This window comes from Mus caroli, unplaced genomic scaffold (assembly GCF_978045245.1).
Source record: "Mus caroli unplaced genomic scaffold, Mus_caroli_1 scaffold_1, whole genome shotgun sequence".
Lineage (NCBI taxonomy): Eukaryota > Metazoa > Chordata > Mammalia > Rodentia > Muridae > Mus > Mus caroli.
Window position 1 is genome coordinate 109527199 of NW_028227256.1, and position 27553 is coordinate 109554751.

Below are 27553 nucleotides of genomic sequence, written 5' to 3' on the forward strand. Positions count from 1 at the left end.
GGTAGTATCTATCTTTTTCCCTGAGATGGGTTTCTTGTAAGCAGCAGAACGTTGGGTTCTGTTTGTGTAGCCACTCTGTTAGTCTATGCTTTTTTATTGGGGAATTGAGTCCATTGATATTAAGAGATATTAAGGAAAAGTAATTGTTGCTTCCTTTTATTTTTGTTGTTAGAGTTGGTGTTCTGTTCTTGTGGCTGTCTTCTTTTAGGTATGTTGAGGGATTACCTTCTTGCTTTTTCTAGGACGTGGTTTCTGTCCTTGTATTGGTTTTTTTCTGTTATTATCCTTTGAAGGGCTGGATTCGTGGAAAGATAATGTGCGAATTTGGTTTTGTCGTGGAATACTTTGGTTTCTCCATCCATGGTAATTGAAAATTTGGCAGGTTTAGTAACCTGGATTGTCATTTGTGTTCTCTTAGTGTCTGTATAACATCTGTCCAGAATCTTCTGGCTTTCATAGTCTCTGGTGAAAAGTCTGGTGTAATTCTGATAGGCCTGCTTTTATATGTTACTTGACCCTTTTCCCTTACTGCTTTTAAATTTCTATCTTTATTTAGTGCATTTGTTGTTCTGATTATTATGTGTCAGGAGGAATTTCTTTTCTGGTCCAGTCTATTGGAGTTCTGTAGGCTTCTTGTATGTTCATGGGCATCTCTTTTTTAGGTTTGAGAAATTTTCTTCTATAATTTTGTTGAATAAATTTGCTGGCCCTTTAATTTGAAAATCTTCATTCTCATCTACTCCTATTATCTATAGGTTTGGTCTTCTCATTGTTTTCTGGATTTCCTGGATATTTTGAGCTATGATTTTTTGCATTTTGCATTTTCTTTGATAGTTGTGCTGATGTTCACTATGGAATCTTGTGCACCTGAGATTCTCTCTTCCATCTCTTGTATTCTGTTGCTGATGCTGGCATCTTTGTTTCTAGATTTCTTTCCTAAGTTTTCTATCTCCAGCTTTGCCTCACTTTGGGTTTTCTTTATTGTGTCTACTTCCCTTTTAAGGTCTAGTATTGTTTTGTCCATTTCCATCACTTGTTTGGATGTGTTTTCCTGTTTTTCTTTAGGACTTCTACCTGTTTGGTTGTGTTTTCTTCTTTATCTTTAAGGACTTGTAATCCTTTAGCAGTGTTCTCCTGTATTTCTTTAAGTGAGTTATTAAAGTCCTTCTTGATGTCCTCTACCATTGTCATGAAATATGCTTTTACATCCGGGTCTAGCTTTTCGGGTGTGTTGGGGTATCCAAGTCTGGCTGAGGTGGGAGTGCTGGGTTCTGATGATAGTGAGTGGTCTTGGTTTCTGTTAGTAAGATTCTTACGTTTGCCTTTCAAGATCTGGTAATCTCTGGAGTTAGTTGTTATAGTTGTCTCTGGTTAGAGCTTGTTCCTCTTGTGATTCTGTTAGACTTTATCATCAGACATGGAAGACTATCTCTCTCCTAAGTTTCAGTGGTTAGAGCACTCTCTGCAGGCAAGCTCTCCTCTTGCAGGGATTGTGGACAGATATCAGAAGTTTGGACCTGCCTCCTGGCAGAAGATGAAGGCCTGAAACAGGGCTTGTCCCATAATCTGTGTAGCTTTTGTAGTCCATACTTTCACCTGCACGGACAAGTCACAGTGGAATCCGGGAACCCAAGATGGCTCCCCCAGTTGCTGTAGTAAAGCTCTCTTGGGCAGGGTGGACACCTCTCCTCTGGCATGGAAGCAGCCTGGATGTCTGGAGCCTGAAACTTGGTCTGCCCCAGAAGCTCTGTGGGTTCTGCCTGTCCCAGAAGCTGTTAGCCTCTGCAGTCCACCCTCTCACTGGAGAAGACCAGTCTTGGCAGAATCTGGAAACCTAATATGGCTCCCCCAGATCCTCACCTCCTGTCTTATCATGCACTCTTCCATTTCCCTTCAGAGATGGTTAAGCCTCACAGGAAAATAAACCAGACATTACTTATAAAGTTACAATAACATTAGGCACCACTCCACACACTAAGGGTGAATAAGACAAACCAGTAAGAGTTCAAGTGTCCAAAAATCAAGCAATAGCATCAGAAACAGCCCCAAACCCTTTGAAGGGAGTCCCACAAACCCTCCAAGTTTCATAACTATAACATTTATAGAGAACCTAGGTTATAAACATGCAGAATCCCTGATTATCTGTTCTTTCAGTCTCAGAGAGTCTACATTTATTGGTTCTGTGGGTTTTCTTATGTTTTCCTTGATCCCCCTGGCTCCTACAATATTTCCTCCCGTCTTCAGTACAATTCTTTCAATTCCATCTAATATTTGGCTGTAGATATCTGCACATTTCCATCCATTGCTGTGTGAAGCCTCTCTGATGACAACTCAGTTTGGCACCAATCTTTGAATAGAGCAGAATAGCGTTAGGAATCATTTCATGGACTTTTTATGGCATGGATCTCAAGGTAGATTACATTGCTTGTAGATGGACTGAGTGTTGGTGGATATGGGAATAGAAGGAACAGATGGAGAGAGAAGAGAAGGATATTACTTGGAGAGACAACTGAAATTTAGGGACAATTCAAAGGCAAGATAGAAATCTATTACAATGGAAATTTTCATAATTTATTAGGGTGAACCTAGCTGAGAATCCTAGTAAAAAGGATTCATAGCTGTGTGTGCACTCTCTAGTTTCCATTGATTTTATATTGTCTAACACATCACATACAAAGAAAACACTTTAGGTATATGGTGTATGCTTTTTCCACTCAATATTTGCTCAGTGCACTGACATTCTCTCTAATGGTTTACTAAGTGTCCCATAAAAGTGAGACTCATAATTACTGTCTGATGACAGGATTACTCACAGAAGTTCTGTTGGAGATTGTAGTGCATATGTCCTTTCCTTGACTTTTTGAGCTCCCTGCAACTAAGATAACAGAATCTTCCTACACAGGAAGCTGATCATGAGAAAGGAAACTAGTGTGAAGGGGCTTGAAAGTAAGGAAAGGAGAGATCTTGATTGAATGCCTCATCACTGTCAACAACAGGAGGCTGGAGTTCTGGTTAGACAAAAGCCATGCATGGTTATATGATACAATTGTTTCCCTTCTTTTAATGTACTTTAAAGGAAAATCTGGTGGAATACCTGTGGAAACACCTTGCTGTGTCCATACCTTATTTTGTGCCAGACTGAGATGCTTTACACTTGCCTCCATGGTCTCTGCACACTTCCACATTGCATTCTGTGAATACAGCCCACACAATGGATCCCACAGATTACCTTTTTGGTTTATGAGATTTGTACAATAAAGGCATACCTTTGTTAATTATGTTCAGCTTTATAGCCAAGAATGTTCATTCTACTGAGTGTCCCAGAAAGATAAAGCCAAAAAATGGACCGTTAAGCCTCAGAGGCCCTGTTGTGGAATTCACTATGTAGTTGAGGATGGCTCTGAATTTCTGATCTTCCTGTCTGCTGCTCCCAATGGTAGGAACTTCAGTTGTGCATCGCTGCTGTTAAATAGAATGTTCTTGTAGATTAAATCTGAGTTTTCTGTATGCTAGCAAAAAATTCATTGTAGTCTACAAATTGATTTCTATAAATGTGATTATTCTCAAAAACAAATGTTCGATTCTAATTGTATTGAATCTACATTGCATACATTCAGAGAACATAAAAATAATCTCCATTTTCCTTGCCGAATCCTCTGAGTTGGATCTTCTGAGATTTCTCTGGAATCAACATCACATGGGGATCAGAAAATGTGACTCACCACTCTAGAAAATAAAACTACTTGTTGGCCAAGTAACACCCAATATTGAATATCAATGAGTCAAGAGCACTGAGCCTCAGGAATACTGTTATCCACAAAATTAATTTCATAGAAAATACATTTAGATATAATTGCTGCATAAAACCCTGTGTATTCTTCTTACATCACTCTTCCAGTCTGAACTATAGAAATAGAATTAAACTGTACTCAGAGATTCAAGTCCATTGCTAGTTTGGGTAGAATTGCTGTCACTAAAAATAATAATTTTTCTTCAAAATATTTACCCATCAAACAGTTCATATAATTTATCTATAAATTGTGAAAACACTTATCTCTGATCAAAATAACAGGACACAAATTAAATGGAGTAATCTTATTTCATTGCTATAGAAATGCAAAATTAATAGCCAGGATATATTGTAATTTAAACATAATTATATCTTTTTTTTTTCTTTTTTTGTTGGTTTTTTTGTGTGGCTTTTTTTTTTTAATATTTTTATTACATATTTTCCTCAATTACGTATCCAATGCTATCCCAAAAGTCCCCCATAGCGCCCCCCCACTTCCCTATCCACCCATTCCCATTCTTTTGGCCCTGGCATTCCCCTATATTGGGGCATATAAAGTTTGCAAGTCCAATGGGCCTCTCTTTCCATTGATGGCTGACTAGGCCATCTTTCGATACATATGCAGCTAGAGACAAGAGCTCCGGGGTTCTAGTTAGTACATCATGTTGTTCCAACAATAGGGTTGCAGATCCCTTTAGCTCCTTGGGTACTTACTCTAGCTTCTCCATTGGGAGCCCTGTGATACATCCAATAGCTGACTGTGAACATCCACTCCTGTGTTTGCTAGGCCCCAGCATCGTCTCACAAGAGACAGCTATATTTGGGTCCTTTCAGCAAAATCTTGCTAGTGTATGCAATGGTGTCAGCGTTTAGAAGTTGATTATGGGATGGATCCCTGGGTACGGCAGTCTCTAAATGGTCCATCCTTTCATCACCGCTACGAACTTTGTCTCTGTAACTCCTTCCCTGGGTGTTTTGTTCCCAATTCTGAGAAGGTGCACAGTGTCCACACTTTGGTCTTCATTCTTCTTGAGTTTCATGCGTTTAGCAAATTGTATCTTAAATCTTGGGTATCCTAAGTTTTGGGCTAATATCCACTTATCAGTGAATACATATTGTGTGAGTTCTTTTGTGATTGTGTTACTTCACTCAAGATGATGCCCTCCAGGTCCATCCATTTGGCTAGGAATTTCATAAATTCATTCTTTTTAATAGCTGAGTAGTACTCCATTGTGTAAATGTACCATAATTTCTGTATCCATTCCTCTGTTGAGGGACATCTGGGTTCTTTCCAGCTTCTGGCTATTATAAATAGGGCTGCTATGAACATAGTGGAACATGTGTCCTTTTTACCGGTTGGGACATCTTCTGGATATATGCCCAGGAGAGGTATTGCTGGATCCTCCGGTAGTACTATGTCCAATTTTCTGAGGAACCGCCAGACTGATTTCCAGAGTGGTTGTACAAGCTTGCAATCCCACCAACAATGGAGGAGTGTTCCTCTTTCTCCACATCCTCGCCAGCATCTGCTGTCACCTGAATTTTTGATCTTAGCCATTCTGACTGGTGTGAGGTGGAATCTCAGGGTTGTTTTGATTTGCATTTCCCTGATGATTAAGGATGTTGAACATTTTTTCAGGTGTTTCTCTGCCATTCGGTATTCCTCAGGCGAGAATTCTTTGTTCAGTTCTGAGCCCCATTTTTTAATGGGGTTATTTGACTTTCTGGAGTCCACCTTCTTGAGTTCTTTATATATATTGGATATTAGTCCCTTATCTGATTTAGGATAGGTGAAGATCCTTTCCCAATCTGTTGGTGGTTTTTTTGTCTTATTGATGGTGTCTTTAGCCTTGCAGAAGCTTTGTAGTTTCATGAGGTCCCACTTGTCAATTCTCGATCTTACAGCACAAGCCATTACTGTTCTATTCAGGAATTTTTCCCCTGTGCGCATTTCTTCAAGGCTTTTCCCCACTTTCTCCTCTATAAGTTTCAGTGTCTCTGGTTTTATGTGAAGTTCCTTGATCCACTTAGACTTGACCTTAGTACAAGGAGATAGGAATGGATCGATTCGCATTCTTCTACATGTTAACAACCAGTTGTGCCAGCACCATTTGTTGAAAATGCTGTCTTTCTTCCACTGGATGTTTTTAGCTCCCTTGTCGAAGATCAAGTGACCGTAGGTGTGTGGGTTCATTTCTGGGTCTTCAATTCTATTCCATTGGTCTATTTGTCTGTCACTATACCAGTACCATGCAGTTTTTATCACAATTGCTCTGTAGTAGAGCTTTAGGTCCGGCATGGTGATTCCACCAGAGGTTCTTTTATCCTTGAGAAGAGTTTTTGCTATCCTAGGTTTTTTGTTATTCCAGATGAATTTGCAGATTGCACTTTCTAATTCGTTGAAGAATTGAGTTGGAATTTTGATGGGGATTGCATTGAATCTGTAGATTGCTTTTGGCAAGATAGCCATTTTTACAATGTTGATCCTGCCAATCCATGAGCATGGGAGATCTTTCCATCTTCTGAGATCTTCTATAATTTCTTTCTTCAGAGACTTGAAGTTTTTATTATACAGATCTTTCACTTCCTTAGTTAGAGTCACGCCAAGATATTTTATATTATTTGTGACTATTGAGAAGGGTGTTGTTTCCCTAATTTCTTTCTCAGCCTGTTTATTCTTTGTGTAGAGAAAGGCCATTGATTTGTTTGAGTTAATTTTATATCCAGCTACTTCACCGAAGCTGTTTATCAGGCTTAGGAGTTCTCTGTTGGAATTTTTAGGGTCACTTATATATACTATCATATCATCTGCAAAAAGTGATATTTTGACTTCATCTTTTCCAATTTGTATCCCTTTGATCTCCTTTTGTTGTCGAATTGCTCTGGCTAGGACTTCAAGTACAATGTTGAATAGGTATGGAGAAAGTGGACAGCCTTGTCTAGTCCCTGATTTTAGAGGGATTGCTTCAAGCTTCTCACCATTTACTTTGATGTTGGCTACTGGTTTGCTGTAGATTGCTTTTATCATGTTTAGGTATGGGCCTTGAATTCCTGATCTTTCCAAGACTTTTATCATGAATGGGTGTTGGATCTTGTCAAATGCTTTTTCCGCATCTAAGGAGATGACCATGTGGTTTTTGTCTTTGAGTTTGTTTATATACTGGATTACGTTGATGGATTTCCGTATATTGAACCATCCCTGCATCCCTGGGATGAAACCTACTTGGTCAGGATGGATGATTGTTTTGATGTGTTCTTGGATTCGGTTAGCAAGAATTTTATTGAGGATTTTTGCATCAATATTCATAAGGGATATTGGCCTGAAGTTTTCTATCTTTGTTGGGTCTTTTTGTGGTTTAGGTATCAGAGTAATTGTGGCTTCATAGAATGAGTTGGGTAGAGTACCTTCTGTTTCTATTTTGTGGAATAGTTTGTGAAGAACTGGGATTAGATCTTCTTTGAAGGTCTGATAGAACTCTGCACTAAACCCATCTGGTTAAGAAGGTACAGTATCACATCCTTGAAAGTAGATTTGGTATTTTTGACGTATACAGTGAGTTAAATGTGAACAAAATACATTTATGTATTTATCCTGTTTTTATGATATTTATAATATTTTTCTTTCCATGAATTACATATAACCCACTAGAGTTTCAACACTCACTATTCATTTGGATTTGATAGGAATAAATGAGTGATTGAATGAAATAACCCAGTAGTCACACAGTGACGTTCTACTGCTTAGTAACCATCCCAAATATTACTACTTAAATAATAAATGCATAGCATACTTGTCCTCAAAATTTTGATAAATACTTCCAAAATGTTTGTTTTGCAGTTCACTGTCCTCTGATAAATGCTTTCCTACCATCGAAAAGGATGAGTTACTTCTCAAGAAAAAAATATAAATATAGAGTTTGGTGATCCAAGAAGCCAGTATTAGAACCTGAGTCTTTGTTAATAGCATTCAATTTTAGGAGATGTTAGAAAGAGATCATGAGATTAACACATTCCAACCATTAATTCAACAAATGCTCTTTGAATTTCTAATGAGCCTTACATAGTAACAGTGATGTCTGTGCTTTTAATTCTAATAAGAAGGGAACATAATGACAGGAGAGACAAGTCAATGATATAATAAGCATGGATATTAGAGTTCAATGCTTATAAAACACATGGAAATTCTGATTATCACTTTCCATGCTTGTAATTCCAGGGTTCAAGAAGCAGAGATAGACAGGTCACAAAGCTCTCTGGCCAGCCAGTCTGGAAGACTTGGCAAGTGCCAAGTCAATGTGAATCCTTATTACAAATAGCAAGGTGGACAGCTCCTAGTGAACAACACTTCATTTTGAACTCTTGCTTCTACACCCTTGTGTGAGGAGACCACAATGCATACCATGTGTGCAAGTATGCATATGCTGGCTTGCATGTGTGCATCGACACATACACATACAATTAAGCAAAATAAAATGGGTAAATTAAAGTATTTTATGGAAAAATTTGAATGATAAATCCCAGAAGGGAAAGAGTGTAATTTTAGAATATTAGATGCACTAATCAAAGAAACAAAAATAATAACATAACCTTTAAGCAGAGACATAATTGCCCTGTGCATATGAGATTATAAGTCATTTGAAGCAAGTTTAGAAGCTCTGGATTCTTAAACTGGCTTGTCTGTTAATGAAACAGAAATAGAAAGACAGAATGTAAAAGATACAAGGGTAAACTCTCTTAACACTCTTCTAAGTTTAATAGGAAATTATGGGTGTATGTTGAACCTGAAGTGGCAGTATCTGACTCACAGTTCTTCCTGGCTTCTGCAGAAACAAATCTCTATGCCAGGAATCAAAGTGAAACAAGATTAGGTAAGAAAACATGACATTTAGACTCCATGATATTTTGGACTACTGACAGAATGTTGAAAGTGGAGAATTATAATTATATGTAAAAGTGTTCCTGACAAGCTAAAAGAGGCTATGTCCATTATGTGGAAGCATTGAGATGAGACAAGAAAAAAATGTCATTTTATAGACATTTTGAAGTTTTTTCTTTCATATTTTTATTGTATCACATATTTTAGTATTTTAAATTATTTTGTTTAATATACTTTGATCATATTCTACACCTATTCCCTTCAATATTTTTAAATTTTATTTGAGGGGTATGCAAAATTTGTATGAGAGTGTACACATGAAGAAACACAGAAGGATGCCAAGTCTTCTGCTCTATAACTCTCTATCTTCCTCACTTTGTCAAGAGTCTTCCATGTGAACAAGGAGTTGGGGGCGGGGTGGGCAGCAAGTCAAGAAGTGTCTTTCCTACTCTGCATCAGAACTGGGTTATATGGAATTGTGCAACCATACCTGTCTTCTCATGTGGTTGTTGCAAATAAGAACCATAATCCATAAGAAAATATGATATGCATTCTTACCCACTGATCAATCCCCTAGTCCTTGTGTAACTTCTTTATACATAAGTAATATTTACAAGGTCAGTTAGGTGTTTTTTTAAGGGAGAGGTTACGGTTATTTCTTGTAGCAGGTTCATGTTACTTAGAAGACAAAAAATGTTAAGTGAATGAGAAAAGTGCATTACACCTACTGAGTGGCAGTCCATCAGCTCAAGATTAGACATTAGTCAGATATTTTCATACAACCAATGGACAGAAGCTGGTGAATACTGTGGTTGAATTAAGGAAAGGCTGTAAGAAGCTGAGGAGGATTGCAGATCCCCCCCAAGCTCCTTGGGTACTTTCTATAGCTGCTCCATTGGGGGCCATGTGATCCATCCAATAGCTGACTGTGAGCATCCACTTCAGTGTTTGCTAGGCCCCAGAATAGTCTCAGAAGAGACAACTATATCAGGGTCCTTTCAGCAAAATCTTGCTAGTGTATGCAAAGGTGTCAGTGTTTGGAGGCTGAATATGGGATGGATCTCCGGGTATGGCAGTCTCTAGATGGTCCATCCTTTTGTCTCAGCTCCAAACTTTGTCTCTTTAACTCCTTCCATGGGTGTTTTGTTCCCAGTTCTAAGAAGGGGCAAAGTATCCACACTTTAGTCTTTGTTCTTCTTGAGTTTCATGTGTTTTGCAAAGCTGCATATGTATCAGAAGATAGCCTTGTCGGCCATCAGTGGAAAGAGAGGCCCATTGGTGGTGCAAACTTTATATGCCTCAGTACAGGGGAACTTCAGGGCCAAGAAGTGGGAGTGGGTGGGTGGAGGAGTGGGTGGGGGACTTTTGGGGTAGCATTGGAAATGTAAATTAAATAAATACCTAATTAAAAAAAAAGAAGCTGAGGAGGAGGTTGAACCTATAGGAAGTCTAGCAGTCTCGACTAACCTGGACCCCTGAGATTGCTCAGACACTGAGCTACCAACCAGGCAGCATACACATACAACTAGGACCCCAACACATATACAGCTGAGAACTAGAACTAGAACTAGAACTAGAGGGTTGCCACGGGTCTTGACTCAGTGAAAGAAGATGCACCCAACCCACAAGAGACTTGCGGCCCCAGAGAGAGGTGAGGTCTTGTGGGGTGGGGATCAGAGTGTGGGAACATCCTCTTGGAGATGGGAGGACTGAGGGAACGTAATGGATTGTTGAAAAGTCAGAGGGAACACTGAGAGGGAGCTAAAGACTTGACTATATAAAAAGATTGAAGAATTAAGAAAAAGTAAAAAAACCAAAACACAAAAAACAACAACAACAAAAAAGACCAGACATCAGTCAAAAGAGCCAAGTGTAGACAAGAGTAGGGGAAGAATGTACAGAGGCAGGATTAGGCATAGTGGAAAATGTTCTGCATACTCAATAAGTTCCTCAAGAATGAGATGAAGGCTATGAATGTATGACTGTGTATAGTTGTGTGCATTTGAGTATGCATATGAGCATACTGCATACATGTTTGTATCTGTGTATGTAATTTCATGTGTGCACATCTATATATGTGAAGATTATATGAGTCTGTGTGAGTGTGCATTTGGTACAAGTCAGGTTGTGCATGAGTATTTGTGCATTTAAGTGCACATTTGAATAAATGGATGTGTGTACATTTATTGGAGGTAGTGTACATGTATATACATTTATATATGCATGTGTGTGCATGTGTGTACCTGTACTTGCTTGTGTGGATGTGTCTAACTGTGTATGTATGTGTTTGTGCACGCCTGCATGTGCTAAAATATTATGTCTCTTTCTACTGCCATAGCTGCTTGTGCATACACTCCACAGGCTACCAGATTCTGAGAGCTATGTGCTATACAACACATATAATGGATGCAAATAACTACAGAGACCACTCTTCCCAGGTCCTCCTCCACAACACCTTCATGATCATCATCTAGATACAAGATATGCTTACCAAAGAGCTTGGGCACCAGCAAGAATTATAGGTTGTGAATCAACCACAGGGCGTAGAGTCTTATGTAGTATCCTCATGTGTGTGACGTCAGTGTCGTTGCTAAATTGTATGTCCATATTACTAATTACTCATTAGACAAATCTTTTACTTCAATTGATGTTCTCTCTTAGTATTCCCCTTGATTCCTAAACCTACATCCTTCAGAAGACTGCTGTGGGTAAAAGATCTCACTTAAAGGCTGAAGAAAATAGATGGTTTTACAATAGGGTGAACTTCCTTTGGGGGCTGTTACTGGGTGAGATAGAGAGACATAGTTTCATCAAAAAATTCTTAAATTCTCCCGAACATAATAGAAGTGGAAAAAAGACTATTTATCACAGTGAAGCAAAATTCTCAGTTTGAAATGGACTTTTGGAAAAAATGACACATCAGAGCTTGAGAAATGTATTGGTTGGCAAATATTTTGTATACAATAATGGGGCCTTGAATTTGCATTCCTTGTACCATAGGAAAATGGAAAAGGTGGTGTAATCTGTAAACCCATACTTGGAAAACAGATGAACAGAATCAGCCTCCTGCAAGTTAAGAAGAACCATGACCCCCAAAACATAATCTGGAGAGTGAGAAAGGTGGTCTGGGTACACTACCATAGAAACACATGTGTATGCACACACATGTGCATGTGCACATATATGCTCACACATATGTACATGTACAATCACTTAAATACACACATATACAAACATGCACACACATGCACACAAGAATCCCATGTAATTCCTCACTTAATTGAAGACAAAAGGACTCAACTTGTCTTTTATTTTATCTAGGATGCTAAAAGATCTTAGGTTCTGTCCTTCAGTAAGGACTGTTTGGAAGACATTGAGAATCAGGAGATACCAGAAAATGACTTTTCTTTAAAATCAGCTGTTACTGAAGTAAAATTAATAGGCAAAAACTATCTATTTTGGAAGTCTTATCAAATTTTTATCAACTCATTAATATTCTTTTAATTATCCGCTCTCAACAGTTTAATTTAGTTGATGTTTCTAATTTATATAAAGGAAATATCCTTACTTGATTTATTCCAAGCAACTGTCATTCTAGCAAGCCAATTGCATTTTATTGGTTTTCATTAATGTGTGCAGATCTCAGATACTAGCTTTGTCACTCCAAATGTTCCTTTTAGGGACTCTGTTGAACAATTATTTACCTGTGACTTATGTTAGTTTTCTTACCTACATTCATTAATGTATTGATTCATTTGTAAGATATTCTTATTGAGTATTATTGTGTCCCAAGAAATGTAAAGTTGTGCTTGTTGTGGTAAGTTGACAATACATACATACCTACTGGCAAGGGTTAGAGCATCTTCTCCTGCTGTGTAATTTAGGGAGGTAGTACTGATGAAATGCAAGCTGACTGAACATGGAGGAAGAAGGAGTATTTTACAGAGAATTTCCAAAGTGTCATAGCAACTTGGAATAATGAAGAAAATCTGTTGTCATGCTGAACACATAGCTCATTTTGTAGAGGGCTTCCCTAGCATTCACAACCCATGTATAGGTTCAAACCCAAGTACATTATAAGCCAAGTGTGGTAGAAAATATGCCTTTAATGTCAGCATTATTTTTGGAGGTCAAAGTAAGAAAATATGGAATTCAAAGCCATCATTTGCTATATAGTGTGTTGGAGGTTAGCCTGAGCTACATGAAAGCCTGTCAAACAAATCTTCTCTGTTCCAGTTGTTTGTATGATAGTAGTGAACAATAAGGAGCAGGCAGCACACAGTTTCTTATGCTCATGGGCCATTTGATTAAAATAAGGGCATGGACTTTATTCAATAACCAAAGAGGAAATAGAGAGGTTTCTTTTACTGTTAAATAACAGGATCTAAATCGTATGTGATGGCGGAGAAAAAAATGATAGTCACAGTTTTTCGTGTTGTCCAACATGTGTTTTTTTCTTCACACTAACATCATCATGTTGACTATAGATAGCTGAATGTCCTGCCTTATTATTTCACTCAAGATATTTTTTTGTTTAAGTTATTTTTATTTTTCCCTTTTTCATGGAGATAAGGATATTCAAGTTCCAAACACATTCTGCATGTTCTTATTTAGATGCATATAAAAAAATATCTCCATTTTTATTGCACAACTTACAATCAAATATTTATATTAATATATAGGACCCAGTAGCCTAGAATATTAATACTTAAAATTACTTAGAAATTTAGATACAACTAAGAATAGATAGTAAAATATGATGTGGCAGATAGGAGTATAAGATGCACAGTCTCTTTGGAAGATAGTATCCCACTTTCCTACTAAAATGAACAAAACAGAATGAACCTATAAAGCCAATACATTTATCCATGCTGGGATTGATCTAAAGGATCTGGAGGCTTCTGTCAACATAAAATTTATACATATTCAAAAGTATTCTCAGTATTCTCATTGTTAGGGTCTAAAAGTCTCTAAAAAGAAGACACCAGCTCAAGAAGTACCAAAGGCAAAGAGCATTTATTCTGAAGAAATTGCCAGCCTGTAGGGTTCAGCCATTGATCACAAAGGTGACTCCACACAAAGGTGCAGAAATTCTTTTTTTTTAATATTTTTATTACATATTTTCCTCAATTACATTTCCAATGCTATCCCAAAAGTCCCTCATGCCCTCCCCCCCACTTCCCTACCCACCCATTCCCATTTTTTGGCCCTGGTGTTCCCCTGTACTGGAGCATATAAAGTTTGATTGTCCAATGGGCCTCTCTTATCAGTGATGGCCAACTAGGCCATCTTTTGATACATATGCAGCTAGAGTCAAGAGATCCTGGGTACTGGTTAGTTCATAATGTTATTCCACCTATAGGGTTGCAAATCCCTTTAGCTCCTTGGGTACTTTCTCTAGCTCCACCATTGGGAGCCCTGTGATCCATCCACTAGCTGACTGTGAGCATCCAATTCTGTGTTTGCTAGGCCCTGGCATAGTCTCACAAGAGAGAGCTATATCTGGGTCCTTTCAGCAAAATCTTACTAGTGTATGCAATGGTGTCAGCATTTGGAAGCTGTTTATGAGGTGGATCCCTGGATATGGCAGTCTCTAGATGGTCCATCCTTTCGTCACAGCTCCAAACTTTGTCTCTGTAACTCCTTCCATGGGTGTTTTGTTCCCAATTCTAAGGAGGGAAATAGTGTACACACTTCAATCTTCATTCTTCTTGAGTTTCATGTGTTTAGCAAATTGTGTCTTATATCTTGGGTATCCTAAGTTTCTGGGCTAATATCCACATATCAGTGAGTACATATTGTGTGAGTTCCTTTGTGATTGTGTTATCTCACTCAGGATGATGCCCTCCAGGTACAACCATTTGCCTAGGAATTTCATAAATTCATTCTTTTTAATAACTGAGTAGTACTCCATTGTGTAAATGTACCACATTTTCTGTATCCATTCCTCTGTTGAGGGGCATCTTTCTAGCTTCTGTCTATTATAAATAAGGCTGCTATGAACATAGTGGAGTATGTGTCCTTCTTACTGGTTGGGACATCTTCTGGATATATGCCCAGGAGAGGTATTTCTGGATCCTCCAGTAGTACTATGTCCAATTTTCTAAGTAACCACCAGACTGATTTCCAGAGTGGTTGTACAAGCTTGCAATCCCACCAACAATGGAGGAGTATTCCTCTTTCTCCACATCCTCACCAGCATCTGCTGTCACCTGAATTTTTGATCTTAGCCATTCTGACTGGTGTGAGGTGGAATCTCAGGGTTGTTTTGATTTGCATTTCCCTGATGATTAAGGATGTTGAACATTTTTTCAGGTGCTTCTCTGCCATTCGGTATTCCTCAGGTGAGAATTCTTTGTTCAGTTCTGAGCCCCATTTTTAATGGGGTTATTTGATTTTATGGAGTCCACCTTCTTGAGTTCTTTATATATATTGGATATTAATCCCCTATCTGATTTAAGATAGGAAAAGATCCTTTCCCAATCTGTTCGTGGTCTTTTTGTCTTATTGAAGGTGTCTTTTGCCTTGCAGAAGCTTTGCAGTTTCATTAGGTCCCATTTGTCAATTCTCAATCTTACAGCACAAGCCATTGCTATTCTATTCAGGAATTTTTCCCCTGTGCCCATATCTTCAAGGCTTTTCCCCACTTTCTCCTCTATATGTTTCAGTGTCTCTTGTTTTCTGTGAAGTTCCTTAATCCACTTAGATTTGACCTTAGTACAAGGAGATAGGAATGGATCAATTTGCATTCTTCTACATGATAACTAACAGTTGTGCCAGCAACATTTGTTGAAAATGCTGTCTTTCTTCCACTGGATGGTTTTAGCTCCCTTGTCGAAGATCAAGTCACCATAGGTGTGTGGGTTCATTTCTTGGTCTTCAATTCTATTCCATTGGTCTAGTTGTCTGTTAGTATACCAGTACCATGCAGTTTTTATCACAATTGTTCTTTAGTAAAGCTTTAGGTCAGGCATGGTGATTGTAGAGAACTTGGGGAAGCTAGTTAGGGTTAGGCACTCTAAAACTTCATCTTATCTCATGATGAGCAATCTGTGCTGGGCAGTCTTATATTGTGTGGGTATTTCATCTTGTGGTTAATATTCATGACACAAGAATGCAGTTCACTCAACATCTGGACACAAGCCAATGAGAAACTGACCCATGTAACCTGTGGTTATCTCCAGGCTGTTCTTCATATGGCAGATTTTATGACCTTGTAACCTACTCCCAAGATTTCTGGGCCTGTCAATATCTTGCATTTAGCTAATGAATATGTGTACTCTACTTTATCAACATAAAGACATGTTCTTCAGTACAATAAATAATGTCTGATGAGGCTAGGGAAAATCAAATGAGAAACCATTTCAAGCAAGAAACCAAGTTACTCTATGAAAGAAGTCAAACTAAAGACATCAATGCAATGTTACTCCAATCCTAAAATACCCTGGAAAACAAAAACTGCACAACCAAGATATTTTTCTATAACCCTGTTTTAATTTTGTGTTTCTGTGTGATTTATTTAAGAGTATTGTTTTTTATTTCTGCAAATTCAAGTTTTAGAGCTTGATATGAGTGTAAGAAAGTGGTAAGTGGCTCATATCAATGTGAATAACTTAACATCAATTACTCTGCATCACAAGCTCAGTATCCTGATTAACTTATTTCTCAATTTCTCAAGATTGTTTCATAGTTTGTTCTTTAGATGGAAATTTCATTAACTTACACTTTATCTTAAGCTTTGTATTATTGTGTTCATATTGAAAATTTACCTTTTCTAATTTTTCCATTAGTTCTTAGTCAATACATAAATGTCTTAGATTTTATGTGTAAGAGATGAATGAAAATAAGGAATACTTTTCTTTATAAAACTCTAGCGTATTTGACATAGATACAGAAGAAAAAAGTATAAAAATGTGGAAACATGATTAAAAAAACTATTGATATGAAAGAACCCACAGAGACCTTGATATTGTAATGAAAACTTCAACAAATTGAATCCCCTGGAAGAAGTTGATTGATTCCTACATGGCCACTTCCATATTCAGGTAAGCCTTGACTAAATAAAAGTACCCTGTTTCAAACTACACAGATACAATCAGATAAAAATTGTACACTGTCTTTTTTTAAAAAAAAAGATTTATTTTATGTACGTGAGTACATGGTTGTTGTATTCAGAAACAGAGTAAGACAGCATTGGGTCCCATTGGAGATGGTTGCAAGCCACCATGTCCTCACCTTTTAGCCTGATCAAAGTGTATTACCAGCCATGAATGAAAAATTTGAAAGTCATTTACATCTACATAAAATAGTTTTTTTTCCATTCCCGCCTGTTGTGATTATTAAAAAGATAAAGAGGTATAAGAATATGCTCTATGGGGGTGTGGTGAGGTATGGGGGAAGGGAGTGCCTCAGCAGGCCCTCACCAAGGCATCCATTCCCCATGAGGGACTAGCCACACAACTGTATAGCATGGAATACAGTTTATTTAGGGCATGGAGAGTAGGGGTTAAGAGAGTACTAGAGGCAGAGAAAGGCAGAGGGAAGGAGAGAGTAGAGAAGACTAGGCAGTTTATGGCCACATGGAGAGAGGAGGGAAGGGAATGGGGAAAGTGGGGAGCAAGAGGGAAAAAGCCAAGAGAGATAGAGAGAGGCAAGAGTAAGAGAGAGAAAACAGGGGGGCAAGCAACCCGTTTTATAGTGGGCCAGGCCTACCTGGCTGTTGCCAGGTAACTGTGGGGTTGGAGTCTAGACAGAATACCAACACTACCTGCAGACCTTCAATTTACTAGTAATCTAATAAAAACTAACCCTTGTGTAAACTTAGTGGATCTCTTTATACTTTATCAGATTATAGTCAAAGCAAGTGACCCTCAGAGTCACCCTTTTATTTCACTTATTGAGAAGATAAAACATAAAAGAAAAATAGTTAATTATAAATTCTTTGAAATATACCTTGAAAACATATATACACTATAGCCAAGACTATGTATATATATAATATATATATATATAATATATATACTATATAACATATATATATATACTATATATTATATATATAAGACTATATATATTGTGTGTGTATATATATATATATATATATATTTTTTTTTTTTACACATACTGAGAGGCAGTCCATCAGTTCAAGACTAGATATGAGTCAAAAGAGCTAAGCACAGACAAGAGAAGCAGAAAGATGAATAGAGGCATTGTCTAAGACAGCATGACTTCTATCTCTAATGTTCCAGCTACCACCATTGCAGATGTTTCCATCTTTCAGTCTTGTGAAATCTTAACACTAGTGTCTTATTACTCTTCAATTCACACTGGGCTTCTCAATTATCTTCTTCTCCTTAATGGCCCCAACAGCAACAGCAGTTAAATTCAATCCAGAGTCAATTCAAAACATATGTTTACATTTTTTCAGTTACATCCACAAGTTAACACCCAACTTTAAATGTTTTTTAATATACTGGTAACTTTCCTCCACATTCTCCACAATATTTAGCCCCAAAATGACAAAGATTTATGTTTGTAATATCTATCCATTACAGTGAAAATATTATTATTAGTTTATCGTTGTTGTTACTATCACAAAGCACATGATAAAAGTAATCTAAGGAGGAAAGTATTTGTTTTGGCTCTCATGTCAAAGACATAATATATCAGTTAGGAAAGAAGACATGCCTACTATATTGTGATGCCCATAATTACATGGTTGGGAAGTGGAGGGGGAAGAAAGTTGGTGCTCATCTTGCTTTATTTTTTCTGTTCAGTCTAAGACCACAGAATATAAAATGATGTCTTCCACCTCTATTAATACAATATAGATATTTCCTCACATTCATGTCCAGAGGTGATTTTAGGCCATGTCACATTGACTGAATTAAGACCATGCATTGTATTCATAACCGTCTTTCTTTTATTCTTCCTTTTATATTTTTATGTCTTTTTGTGAATTTAATTTTTTGCAGTGTTCCTTTGGAACGTTAACTTCACTATGCACAGTTGAAATCTGTGCCCCAGAGTGCCTATGTGACCAGCTGCCCTCCATGTAAATGAATCAGTTTCCCTTGTTAGGACTCACCTTTCACACAAGTGTTTTCTGGAACTATTTAGTCTCGAATCCATCAGCCATCATAGCCTGCATGGTTTAATGCTGTTGAATGTATTCCTCATCTATTATTCATGCACTCACCTTTCATCTGCATTTATTAAGTTTATGGTGTATCACTGCTTTGTAGAATTTATGTTTAATCTATTTACATGGTGCCTGTCCACCAAATGTGCAGCCTGTCACCACCCATTAGACCTTCATGTTTATGACAAGCAACATACATATGGAACATAAAAGTAGGTTGGAATTTTGTACAATACAAAATTATAAGTGGATTGAGGCCACTTTTATATAAAAGAAAAAATTTTGACCTGCAAGCTTCCAGTATCAAAAGAAGCAGTACAACTCTCAGTATTTCCGTTTATCCTCAATCAAGAGTGAGTATGTGTTATATGTAAATTCTTCAAGTTAACAACAGGAAAATCTTTGTTGTATATATGTATATATGTATATATGTATATATGTATATATGTATATATGTATATATGTATATATGTATATATGTATATATGTATATATGTATATATGTATATATGTATATATGTATATATGTATATATATGTGTGTGTGTGTGTTTGTATATATGTGTATGTGTATATATACACATATATACATACACATATATATGTGTGTGTGTGTGTGTGTGTGTGTGTGTGTGTATATGTATATTTACATGAATGCCAGTATGTATGCATGTGTATTTGCATACATTAGGGGACAGTGATCAACTTCAAGTATCATTCTTTAGACAGATCACCAATGGCTTTTAGATCATCTCTTAGTCTCTTAGGCTGGCTGATCAGTATGTTGCAAAGATCCTCCTCTGGTTCCAGAGCACTAGAAATACATGCTTTTGTCACCATGGCTAGCATGTTTTCTTTAGTTTTATTTGTATGCTTGTTATATATGTATATGTTGTGTACATTTTATGCACCTCCTTATGATTGCATGACAAGCACTTTACACAGTAAGCATCTCCCAATCCCCAAGAGGCTTTCATTTTCTTAACAAGATCTTGCGTTCACCATGATTTTGATGCTTTAGAGGTCAATGTATCTTTATGTAATTAATTGTATTTCTTTACTAATGAAATCATATATTACTATACAACTTAAAACACATTTTAATGTAAGTGTCCTACTCACAAATAGAAAACAAACAAACAAACAAAAAAAAAACAAACAAACAAAAGCTAAGCCTGGATACAGTTGTCAAGGAGACAGTGTTTCGGGGTTCATTGTTCTCCACCAGCTCCCTCATTTGGAATTATTTTTAGCAGTAAAGGAATGGTGAAACACCAAATCCTCAAAAAGATGTGTACTAGTTACTTCTCTATTGCTGTGATATAATTTATGATCAAAAATACAGGAAAGGGGGATTATTTTAGTTTATGTTTCCCAGATGATAAAGGGATGATGATGTAGATGGCATAGAAACAGACAGAAACAAACTCTTCAGCAAATGTTTGTATAGGTGACCCTGTAATTTAAGTTCTAGTTTAAGGCAGCAGAGGGACAACTATAGACCAATTGCCAAAATTTTTATTTTGGTTTTATGTCAATTTTCACTTTAATTGTTACCTTTCTTTATATTTTAACATATTTACTCTTTAGGTAGTACTTACTATCTGCAATATACATTTATCTACATTATATTTTCCTGACCTGTTCTTTCTTGTTTTACAACAATGAATTCTGTCATGTCCATTTTCTGTTTATTATTATTGAACACTCTGTAGTTTGCAAACCCTTCTTCAGATGCACAATAGTGTCAAAATCATTGTGAGTTAATTAAGCAAATGCTTAATTTAATGCTATTTCAAATTGAATAAATTGAGGCATGTGCGTAGTTACTCTTCTATTGTTCTGATAAGACACCATGACCAAAGTGTTGTAAACAGGAAGAAAAAGTTCACAGAAGGCTTCTCATTTTAGAGGAATAGAATCTATAACTGTCTATAGAATCTATAGAATCTATAACTGTCATGGCAACAGCCAGGAATGTATGACATGGAGGCCATAGCTGTGATTTCACATTTTAATATAAAAACAAAAATCTCAGAGATTCAACAAGCCATGGCCTATGCTTTTGAAATCTCAAGGTCTGTTTCCAGTCACATGTACCTCCTAATCCTTTCCAAACAGTTCCACAAACAGGAGACAATAAACTGTATTACTGTGGATAGCTGTGAATGTTTATAACTTTTATACATTTTATGCTGTTTGTATGCTGTCAATTTTAGAGAAGGTACTGTGAGATGATGAGAAGAATTTATATTCATTTGTGTTTGGATACAATGGTCTCTAGATATCTGTCAGGTCCACTTGATTATTCACAATATCTACTAGGTTCATTGTTTCCGTGTTTAGTTTCTGTTCCTATTACCTGTCCATTGGTGAAAGGGGTTAGTGAAGTTTTCCATTATTATTGTCTGGGCTTTGATTTAAGTTTTAGTAATGTTTCTTTTACAAATGTGGATGAGCTTGCACTTGAGACAGTCTTCAGGATTATGAGGTCATTTTGTTGGAAATTTACTTTACGTCAGGCAGAATGTCTATTTTCTTAAATATTAAAGTGGATACTCTAATTTTTTACTCCCACCCCTCAGGTCTGTTTGCTTGGAAAAAATGTTCCAACCATTTTCTCTGACATTTCTGTCTTTGTTGTTGAAGTGTTTCTTGTATGCACAAAATGATGGATCCACATTGTTAGACTGTGTCTTCTTACTGGTGAATTGAGTAATTGATATTTACAGATATTAATGAACAATGATTGTTAATTTCTGTTATTTTGAAGTAGGTGGTGGTGGTATGTGTGTATGTCTGAGGAAGATTCTCTTCTTTTGATTTTTTCCTGGTGTCTAAATATTCATTCTTTTTCTTTCGTGGATGTAGTTACCCTTCTTGTCTTGGACATGTTTTTTTTAGTATCCTCTATATGGCTGGATTAATGAAAAGCTATAGTTTATATTTGGTATTGTCATTGAATTTTTGGTTTTCTCTATAGATGGTGATAGATTTTTCTTTTTCTTTTTGGTGGATACTATTTCTGGAGTGACCTCTGTTTTCTCCTATGATCTGGAAGATATCTGCCCAGGCTCTCTGGCTTTTGGATTCCCTTTTGACGAGCCAGGTCATTATAGTTTGAAAAGATTCTCTCTTTCTCTCTCTCTCTCTCTCTCTCTCTCTCTCTCTCTCTCTCTCTCTCTCTCTCTCTCTCTCTTCTAGATATATGTATGCCTCTTTCTTTTTTAGCATTTAATATTATTTGTTTGTTTGTTTGTTTGTTTGTTTGTTTGTTTATTTATTTATTTTGGTTTTTGGTTTTTGGTTTTTCGAGACAGGGTTTCTCTGTGTAGCCCTAGCTGTCCTGGAACTCACTTTGTAGACCAGGCTGGCCTAGAACTCAGAAACCTGCTTGCCTCTACCTCCAGAGTGCTGACATTATTGGAGTGCACCACCACTGCCCGGATAATTCTTTGTTATGTAGATTTAGGTTTTAGATAATATATGTCAGTAGGATCTTCTCTTTTGGTCAATATATTTTGTGTATTATAAGCTTTTTGTACATTGAAAGTCATATCTTTCGTTAGGTTAGAGCTATTTCTTCTATGATATTATTGAAGTTATTTTCTGGGTCTTTGAACTGGGAATCTTTTCCTTCTTCTATTCTTATTATTTTTAAGTTTGGTCTTTGACTTTTGTTAGAAATACTCAGTTTCAGCCTTTTCTTTCATCAGTGTATAGGAGAAGTATAGGAGAAGTATAACTTCTCCTATCTTATACTCCATGCCTGACATGTTCTCTTCCATCTCTTGTGTTCTGTTGGTGATGCTTACATCTGTAGATCCTGTTCCCTTTCCTCTGTTTTCTATCTCAAACAGTGTCTCAGTTTTTGTTTTATGTATAGCTTATATTTCCCTTTTCAGATCTTGAATAATTTTTATTCATTTATCTCACCATTTTTAAAGGGTGTTTTTTATCCTTAAAAGATTAGATTCACAATAATTTTCCTGCACTTTAGGTTTTCTAGGATATACATGGCTTGGTATAGTAGGATAGCTGTGTTCTGGTGATAACATATTGCCCTGAATTTTACTTATTGTGTTCTTACCTATTTCTTTAGCCATCTGGTTGTCCTTTATGGGTGCAGGCTCTGGGAATGCAGACAGAGCTGGTAGCCCCTGATGGCCTCAGGCCATTAATATTTAAGATAAAGCTGGTTAGTGCTGGGTGGCAATAGCCTTCCAGTGTAGCAGGCAAAGCTTGTAGTCTATGATAACTTCATACTGCTTATTGTCCATGGTGTCAGCAGATCTCCATGATGCAGGCAGAACTTGTGGTTCCTGATGGCAGAAGATGTCTGGGGATAGGGGTTTGGACTGGAAGATGCAGATCACAGTAGATGGGCCAAACCTCATGGCTTCTGTGATTTCCAGAGAAACCAAAAGGCAGGGATTAGGGTGTAGAGATCTCACTTGGATGTCCTGGGTGACAGCATGCTTCTAAAAATGTGTGTAAAGCTGTGTTCTAGGGAAGAGAGTGCATATCCAGATTTTTGAAAATATATTTTAACTACTGTCAGGTTCCAAATTTCATATTTTAATTTGAAATAAAAATTTTCATAGTAGTATGATTGAAATATTGATATTATACAGAGCAAGGCTGTTAATATGTTTATGAATTGCCGAATTTCTAATGATTTTACTGTCTTAGTGAATATTCCTTAAGGCTTGAGAAAATTTTGTAATAGTCTATTCACATGAATCTGACAGCTTTTTCCTAATAAACTTGAAATGTTATCATGTTTCTTTCCTTGTTTTCTTGAATATATTCTGTCTGATTTTTAAATCCACTGTTTAATATTGGATTAGGATTCAATCCTAAAATAAACATTGTAGTTTCTCATTTCTATGATCATTTTCAAATGTTTTGAAAGATAATTTTTGTTCCTATTGATAATTGAGTTCCACAATGAGAAGTTTTTCTTTTTTATTTAATGAGTGATAATTGCAACAATTTTGTCTCTAGTTATTGTTATAATGAATAATGATGAATTTTATATATATTTATAAAAATATGATATATTTCATGAAACATCTTCTACATCCTTATGTTTATGACATTTGTTTCTCTGGATCAATATTTATGTACTTCTGAGTTATACCCTTTTGCTATGATCATCAGATTGGTTATGCATCTATGTTCTTTTCATCTAATTCCAAAATAATGATTTGCTCTCATTACTTACAGCTTTGTTTTGTGATCAAATAAAAAGCTATTCCCAAAGACATGTACACAAGATTATTTCCATGAAGAATTAACACAAAGATTAAGATGTAATGGCCTTTCAAATCTACATAGAAAGAAGTACGGGAAATATAGAAATGACAGTACAGACTAGGAAATATGTGATTATGGAAATGGTCTATTTGCAAAACACATTTGTTTCGTTTCTGAAATAGATCAAGAAGCGTCAGCTTCACCTGAAAAGACTCAGTCTGGATCACTCCCATTTTCAAAATTAGGGGCTCCTCTAGGAAAAGTTTTATAAGTTTTGAAAAACACTTCTATTCTATTCAGAAATACAAAAATATTAAAAAGTCAAACTTAGATGAATAAATTAATTTCCCTGAAGAATTTATCATGGAGTGCCAATGGAGGGCATCACATCACCTGGAACTGGAATTACAGACAGTTATGAGCCACCATGCAGATGTTAGGAACTGAACCTTGGTGCTTGCAAGAGCAGCAAATGCTCTGAACCACACCTCTATTTCCAATTTCTGATCTTTATAGTTGTTACATGTTAGAAATAACCTAGGATTGCTACATATCAATTGCCATAGTATCCTTGACACCAACTAATATGATTGGGTTATCTAGTCTCCTGTCAATTCCTCAGTATTTTTATAATAGCTGCCTGTAGCCTAGGTTATTTGAGAAAAATTCAGGCTTGAATATTACAGATTTGGGGCATTTACAATAGTTGAAAATATTCAACAGGGATGTAGACATTTAGTCATCTGATAAATGACAAAATATGAGCCCTCGGTGTGCCTGAGCAGTAGTTTTATCTAGATTTCTCTTTTGCACTGTGCTCCAATTTGACCTTCATCTTTCTTTATCCTTTTAGTTCTCATGAATAGTTGTCACATCTCCAAAATTAGAGGACATGTTTATAATTGGAAATCTCTCTAGTATCATTTAATTTTCAACCTTTATTTTAAGTTACGACAAGCTGTTTATTTTCATCTTGCTGCTGTTGTTTCTTGGGAACATAGTGAAGAACTTGGCACCTGGCAGATTATCAAAAATATTGAATTTAGAGGGTGCCTTAAATATGTTTAGAAAATTCAGTCTTTGCTTCTATGTTTTTGATGATTTTGCTTGCAATCTTAAAATACAAAAAATGTAATATGGAATGTGTGTGTGCGTGTGGTTTTTTTTTTTGTTTGTTTGTTTCTGTATTTTTCTATTATTTACTTTAATCTTGAAAGTTAAGGTCTCCCTGTGCAGTATGGCATTAAGACTTACCTAGCCCATATGATCCTCTAGTTCCAGCTTTCAGAATACTGAGATTACCAGGTATAAGTTCTTTTCATAGGCATTTTTTTCCAAGTCCTAATACATAGTCATGTCTCCAATAGTATCTCTAAATCTTCATAAAAATTTTACTTTAATTAATGAATAATCAAACGCCCATTCCATCAGTGTACAATTTCTTTTCTTTTTTGTTTTCCCAGACAATGGCTCTCATAAAAGGAGTACCCAACGTTGGTTCCACTCCCTCATCCCACTTTCCCATTACCAGAAAGCTAGCAACACTGCCAAAGGAGTAAAAAACACTGAGATTAAAGAAACAATGTTGTGATTGGCTATAGGTAAGACTTTCTTGTTAGGGTTTGCCTAGCATGCAGGAGACCTGGCATTCTTAGCACCCTAGCACCAAATATACCAGAATAATGGTTCATAGTACCAGTGTTGACTTTCAGGTTAGTGTAAATCAACAGCATCCGATTTCCATATCACCCATATCCTCTGTTTGTGCACATTGTCTTTACCTTGATGTGAAGGCCACCTTCTCAACCACACCTACTCTGCTGTACATGTTCTCTCATTAATGGAGAAGTAGTGTTTTAAAATATCACTCAAAATAGTTATGAATCACCATCTTTTGTTAAGCCAATTAAGAGAAAAGTAAGTCTTTGACCAAGAGCAGGATCCTGCCTGAGAATGACCTGTTGAACTGAGGTAAAGAAGGGCAGGGTTTTCACCACCAGAAAATTTCAATCACCCCTTCAGCAGACACTGGGGTTTTTTACCATGTAACTGTGCATAGTGTGGGGCATCACAGGAATTCATTCCTCCAAAGGAGCCAAGCTGTACACATCAGGAAACATTTCATTTTTGAGGGAGGCCCCTTTGTGTAGTAAAACACTTTATGGTGAAGAATAATAAGCATTTTCTCTTTTCAGACAAATGTGGCTCCAAACTGGAAGAGGTAGGAGATAGATTGGAGCAACCAGACCCTTTTAAAGTCTTTTCAATTTGTCCTTGCCAATTTCGCTCTCTAGTAAGGACAGATAGGAGCATGTGCCCCTTCACATTAACTGCCTCAATTCAGATGCCATATTTTGTCCCACACAGCTTGTTACCCTTTTCCACTATGTTTTATGAGACTCATCCTGGGAAAACGTACCACACACATGTCTACTCACTTCTGATAAGGGGTCCACAACAGACAAAATTTGGATTATATCAAATTCCAACTTGATTTTACTTACTGGAAAATGGGTGATAAACCAGCCTGTGAGATCACTCATCAAAGCTGTACCCTGGAGCTCTCTGCATGACTGGGAGGCAGCTAAACATGTAGAAGAAACTCCTCTCTGGTTATAGTGTCCCTAGACCCCAAGTTATTAGTTTCTTCTACAATCCTCAGGGGAGGTCCTTTGTGACTCTTCACAGTTTCACCTTTCTAAGGACTGTGAAGTTGGTTTTCTTCCTGAGTCTCATGGCCCTCCATCCCCTTTCTAGGAGGGAAAGTTTTAACTGCTAAAGACTTTTGATCTAGCAGCAGGATCAGCCTATGGATCTTCTCCAGGATTTCCAAATATCCAGCTTGCACACAGGCCATTGTAGAGTTTCATTCTGTGTATTTAGACTCTGTAGGTAAACCAACCAATGGGAACTGAAGCCTGTGAACTATCTGTTACTGTTCATGGATCAGTCTCTTTTTAAACATTGCTTACATCATGGACCTGAGGTAACCAATGGCAATCACTTGATTTAATGTACCAGATATGAGTCCTTAGGAAGTTGTGCTCTTTCATGAACTTTAATTTATAGCAATAGAGCTATCTGGTGATAGTTTCTATAGACATATTTTTTTTTCTTTTCAAATCACCTAATTTACCTATGTTCTAGATCTGAGTTGCATCATATTTTGAAATTTACAGCAGTGGCATATTCAAAAATACATTAGTTATATTTCTTTATAGGTGCTAATTCATGTACTGAGACATTTAATCTTAATCCTAAAATATGTAGATTTAGCTTGACTTGATACCATGCATAAATTCATTGGCTCATAACAGACAATAGGAAAGCTCAAGTTTCTGAAAAGCATTATATAGGAAACTTCCATTCTTTAATAAATGTTCACATACTCCAGGAAAAAAATATATATTAGAGACACTTAGGGGCTTTCAATATCTTGTGATGTTCACTATAGATTATTTAAATGTTTATAACTGAGAAGAAAGGTT